The following is a 6,000-nucleotide window of genomic DNA, read 5'->3' as shown; positions in this document are numbered from 1 at the left end:
ATTGTATCACATTGATGGATTTGTGGATGTTGAACCACACTTGCAGGCCTGGAATAAATCCCACTTGGTCGTGGTGAATAATCCTTTTAATGTACTGTTGGATCCTATTGGCCAGTATTTTGGTGAGAATTTTCGCATCTGTGTTCATCAAGGATATGGGTCTGTAATTCTCTTTTTTGGTGGGATCCTTGTCTGGTTTTGGGATCAAGGTGATGCTGGCCTCATAGAATGAGTTTGGAAGTTTGCCTTCCATTTCTATTTTTTGGAACAGTTTCAGGAGAATAGGAATTAATTCTTCTTTAAATGTTTGGTAGAATTCCCCTGGGAAGCTGTCTGGTCCTGGACTTTTGTTTGTTTGGAAATTTTTGATGACCATTTCAATCTCCTTACTGGTTATGGGTCTGTTCAGGTTATCTATTTCTTCCTGGTTCAGTTGTGGTAGTTTATATGTCTCTAGAAATGTATCCATTTCTTCCAGATTGTCAAATTTGTTGGCATAGAGTTGCTCGTAGTATGTTCTTATAATTGTTTGTATTTCTTTGGTGTTGGTTGTGATCTCTCCTCTTTCATTCATGATTTTATTTATTTGCGTCCTTTCTCTTTTCTTTTTGATAAGTCTGGCCAGGGGTTTCTCAATCTTATTAATTCTTTCAAAGAACCAGCTCCTAGTTTTGTTGATTTTTCTATTGTTTTTTTAGTTTCTATTTCATTGATTTCTGCTCTGATCTTTATGATTTCTCTTCTCCTGCTGGGTTTAAGCTTTCTTTGTTGTTCTCTCTCCAGCTCCTTTAGGTGTAGGGTTAGGTTGTGTATTTGAGACCTTTCTTATTTCTTGAGAAAGGCTTGCACCGCTGTATATTTTCCTCTCAGGACTGCCTTTGTCGTGTCCCACAGATTTTGAACCATTGTGTTTTCATTATCACTTGTTTCCATGATTTTTTTTCAATTCTTCTTTAATTTCCTGGTTGACGCATTCATTTTTTAGAAGGATGCTGTTTAGTCTCCATGTATTTGCGTTCTTTCCAAATTTCCTCTTGTGATTGAGTTCTAGCTTCAGAGCATTGTGGTCTGAAAATATGCAGGGAATGATCTCAATCTTTTGATACCAGTTGAGACCTGATTTATGACCCAGGATGTGGTCTATTCTGGAGAATGTTCCATGTGCACTAGAGAAGAATGTATATTTTGTTGCTTTGGGATGGAATGTTCTGAATATATCTGTGATGTCCATCTGGTCCAGTGTGTCATTTAAGGCCTTTACTTCCTTGTTGATCTTTTGCTTAGATGATCTGTCCATTTCCGTGAGGGGAGTGTTAAAGTCCCCCGCTATTATTGTATTACTGTCGATGTATTTCTTTGATTTTGTTATTAATTGGTTTATATAGTTGGCTGCTCCTACGTGAGGGGCATAGATATTTAAGATTGTTAGGTCTTCTTGTTGGACAGACCCTTTGAGTATGATATAGTGTCCTTCCTCATCTCTTATTATAGTCTTTGGCCTAAAATCTAATTGATCTGATATAAGGATTGCTACCCCAGCTTTCTTCTGATGTCCATTAGCATGGTACATTGTTTTCCACCCCCTCACTTTAAATCTGGAGGTGTCTTCGGGTCTAAAATGAGTTTCTTGTCGGCAGCATATTGATGGGTTTTGTTTTTTTATCCATTCTGATACCCTGTGTCTTTTGATTGGGGCATTTAGCCTGTTAACATTCAGGGTAACTATTGAGAGATATGAATTTAGTGCCATTGTATTGCCTATAAGGTGACTGTTACTGTATATTGTCTCTGTTTCTTTCTGATCTACTATTTTTAGGGTCTCTCTTTGCTTAGAGGACCCCTTTCAATATTTCCTGTAGAGCTGGTTTGGTGTTTGCAAATTCTTTCAGCTTTTGTTTGTCCTGGAAGCTCTTTATCTCTCCTTCTATTTTCAATGATAGCCTAGCCAGATATAGTATTCTTGGCTGCATGTTTTTCTCGTTTAGTACTCTGAATATATCATGCCAGTTCTCTCTGGCCTGCCAGGTCTCTGTGGATAGGTCCACTGCCAATCTAATGTTTTTACTCTTATATGTTACAGACTTCTTTTCCCGGGCTGTTTTCAGGATTTTCTCTTTGTCACTAAGACTTGTAAATTTTACTATCAGGTGACGAGGTGTGGACCTATTTTTATTGATTTTGAGGGGTGTTCTTAGCATCTCCTGGATTTTGATGTTTGTTCCCTTTGCCATATTAGGGAAATTCTCTCCAATAATTGTCTCCAATATACCTTCTGCTCCCCTCTCTCTTTCTTCTTCTTCTGGAATCCAAATTATTCTAATGTTGTGTCGTCTTATGGTGTCACTTATCTCTCAAATTCTCTCCTCGTGGTCCAGAATTTGTTTGTCTCTCTTTTGCTCAGCTTCTTTATTCTCTGTCATTTGGTCTTCTATGTCACTAATTCTTTCTTCTGCCTCATTTATCCTAGCAGTGAGAGCTTCCATTTTTGATTGCACGTCATTAATAGCTTTTTTGATTTCAACTTGGTTAGATTTTAGTTCTTTTATTTATCCCGCATGGACTTTTATCTCTCCAGAGAGGGTTTCTCTAATATCTTCTATGCCTTTTTCGAGCCCGGCTAGAACCTTGAGAATCATCATTCTGAACTCTAGATCTGTCATGTTACCAATGTCCGTATTGATTAGCTCTCCAGCCTTCGGTACTGCCTCTTGTTCTTTTTTTTGAGGTGAGTTTTTCTGCCTTGTCATTTTGTCCAGATAAGATTTGCTTTCTCTTGCTGTGGAATTCCGCTGTTCTTGGTGAGTAAAGTTGGTTTTGGCTGGGTTTCTTGTTGATCTTCTGGGGGAGGGGTCTGTTGTGGTGATTCTCAAGTGTCTTTGCCGCAGGCGGAATTGCACTGCCCTTGCCCGGGCCGGGCTAAGTAATCCGCTTGGGTTTGCTTTCAGGAGCTTTTGTTCCCTGAGCACTTTCCGTAGAGTTCCGGAGGACGGGAATGAAGATGGCGGCCTCCCAATCTCTCGGTCCGGAGGAGCAGAGAGCTTGGGGTCCCGCTCCTCAGTGCGCCCTCAGAGAAAAGCGCCCACCGCCCCGCCTCCCTGGCCTGCGGTCGCGCCTTGAGGAAAGCAGTCAATTGCTGGAACCTGGAGAAAAGCGCCCGGTCACTTCTGTCTCGTGGCCTCCAGCCGCGCTCCGAGCCCACCCAGCCTGCGACCGGCACAAGGTAACCCCGGGCTGAGAGCTCACTCCTCGGCTTTGTCGCTGTATCCAGCTTCCCCGCTCTAATATCTGCGAGCTCTGTGGCACTCAGACACCTCCGGTCCTTCTGTGACCCCACGGGACCTGGGGTTATGCTGACCCTGCCTGGGTTTCCCCCGGTTTAGCCTCTGGAGCGATGTCTCCCAGTGGAGCCGGCTTTTAAAAGTCCCGATTTTGTGCTCCATTGCTCCGCCGCTTGCCGGGAGCCGGCCCCTCCCCCCGGGGTCTATCTTCCCGTCGCTTTGGATTCACTTCTCCGCAGGTCCTACCTTTCAGAAAGTGATCGATTTTCTGTTTCTAGAGTTGTTGCTCTTCTTCTCTTCGATTTCCCGTTGGATTTGTAGGTGTTCACAATGGTTAGATAAGCTGTCTAGCTGATCTCCTGCTACCCGATGTCGTCTCAGCCTGCTACTTCTCCGCCATCTTGACTCCCCACTATTTATGTATTTTAAAGAGAGAGAGAGTGGGGTGAGGGGCAGAAAGAGGGAGACAAGCAGACTCCCTGCTTATTGGGGAGCCCAGTGTGGGGCTTGATCCCAGGACCCTGAGATCATTATCTGAGTCAAAAACAAGAGTTGGACACTTTAACTGACTGAGCTACCCAGGCGCCCCTACAGTTGTGGGTTTCTGATGTTATATGTGATGTGGTTCAATATCAAATGAGTGTAGAGAATGATAAAAGCTAAAGATGTATACTATCAACTCTAAAGCAGGCACTAAAATAACACAACAGAGAAGTTATAGCTGATAAAAGCCAATAAGCCAATAAAAGGGACAATGTAATAAAAGGTGAGATAAAATATAGTCATAACTCCAAAAAGGAGAAAAAAAAAGAAGAAGGTACATAGATAATAACAGATGGAAAAAAAAATAGCTAGGTGAGATATTTATGCCCACACATATCAATAATCACTTTAAATGGGAGAGATTGGATTAACGATGATTAATGTCCACCTGTATTCTGCTTTCAAGGAACTCACTAAGAGACACAAATAAGTTAGGAGTAAAAGGACAGAAAAAAGATATATCATGCTAACACTAATCAAAAGAAAACTGGAGTCCCTATATTAACAACAGACGAGGTAGATTTCAGAGCAATGAATATTGTAGGAGATAAAGAGCATCATTGTGTAATAATAAAGGGATCAAGGTAATGATTAAGAGAATATAAGAATCCTGAAATTTATGCATGTGAGCAGCAGCTGATAGAACTACAAAGATAAGTAGAAAAATTCGCAGCAATGGCGAGAGATGTCAATATCCTTCTCCCAGTAAGTGCTAGAACAAATAAACCGAAAATCAGTAAGGCCAGGGAAGACCCGAACAATACTATCAGCCAAATCAACATAACTGAATTCATTTATAGAACACTTCATTCAACAATTGTAAAATACACATTTGTTTTTTCAAGTGTGCATATAACATTTGCCAGAGAGTCCACATTCTGAGCCATAAAACAAGTCTCAACACACTCTGAAGGATTTAGGTCATACGAAGTACATTCTTTGACCACAGTTAAACATCAACAACAGAAAGATCTCTGAAAAAAAAAAAAATCCTCAAATATGTGGAAACTAAATAATATACTTTTATTCCCATTTTTTAAATATAGCTGTAATGAATAACTTGTACCTTTTTTCAATCAGTATATTCCCCCAGAGTAGCCGGGAAAGCAGCCATCATCAATATTCAATATTTTATTAAACACTGGGGAGCAACTAAAATAATGTTAAAAATGCATGAAGAGTATTCCTGAAAGGAGGTTACTCACTGTGGAATGGAAAGGTTTTTTTTTTTCCTCTCAAGAGATTCTTTTCTCACCCAAACCCACATTTAGACCAATCACAAAAAGCATCCCTGTTTGCTGTGGTGCAAAGTGGGGGGGCCTTTCTTTCCCTACCAAATTGTTCCCATGTCAAAAAGATGCAGAAATATCATTATAGTATGTAGGGTGGTTCAACTGTGAACAATTTTTATATAATTACAATGACTGACTGTTGAACCAAAAATGCAGTAAAACTCCATTGGGAGAACGGAGAAAAGAGAAAAGCAAATGAAGGGAGAGGAGAGAAAAGGGTAAAAATCTTCATTTTCTGCAATACAAAATCAACTCCTAATTACTAAATGCAGATATCAAGAAATCTAAAAATAAGAGTATTATCGAGAAAGAAATTAATTAATGGCTCAAGGAATTAAAAGCAGTGCCTTTAAACACTAGCCTCAGGTATGATGAGAGATATTATCAGGGGACAGCTAGTCTGGGCTTTGCCGTACTGTTGACTTTCTCAATTTTGTGCATTACCTTCATAAAAAATATAAATATTTTAAGTAAAAGAAATAAACATTTTGAAAAAGGAAACTGCCCAGTCTTGGCTGATCACAGCATTTTGTAGACCGGAACTTGGGAAAAGGTCTTCTTCAATAATACTTTCCCGACTGGAAAGTTTTCTCAGTGCCACAGGGATCAGCAATAGCTCTGCTCCCAGGAGTCATCTGGTCCTTGTCTCCACTGCAAACTATGCAAAGTGATACAGAGAACACTAATTTTGTCCACATCATATATTATACCTGGTCGATGCCTGAGAACTCTGAAGTCACCAATAGTTGCTGAGGTTTTAGAAGTATTCTGCAAGATTTCAGCAAGATATCATAGAAGGCCATTATTTGCAGAATCACTACCTAATACATATTCATAGTAACACAAAATTACATGTCAAAAAGAAAAAAAAATTACTAAAATATTTG

At 40.1% G+C, this 6,000-nt stretch overlaps 1 protein-coding gene across 1 annotated transcript in view; it reads left to right on the top strand.

Moving 5' to 3' along the window:
* Positions 1 to 2,731: 2,731 nt before the first annotated feature.
* Positions 2,732 to 6,000, top strand: part of ECI2 (enoyl-CoA delta isomerase 2) — a 47,666-nt gene continuing 44,397 nt past the window's right edge. Inside the window, exons 1-2 of the mRNA XM_080807286.1 lie at positions 2,732 to 2,798; positions 2,946 to 3,220. The gene's annotated coding sequence lies outside the window, so the exon portion shown is untranslated. The remainder of the gene's footprint in view (positions 2,799 to 2,945; positions 3,221 to 6,000) is intronic.

This window comes from Martes martes, assembly GCF_963455335.1.
Source record: "Martes martes genome assembly, chromosome: 6".
NCBI classification, from domain to species: domain Eukaryota; kingdom Metazoa; phylum Chordata; class Mammalia; order Carnivora; family Mustelidae; genus Martes; species Martes martes.
Note: the sequence above shows the minus strand (reverse complement) of the source record. Positions and strands in the feature narration are given on the sequence as shown.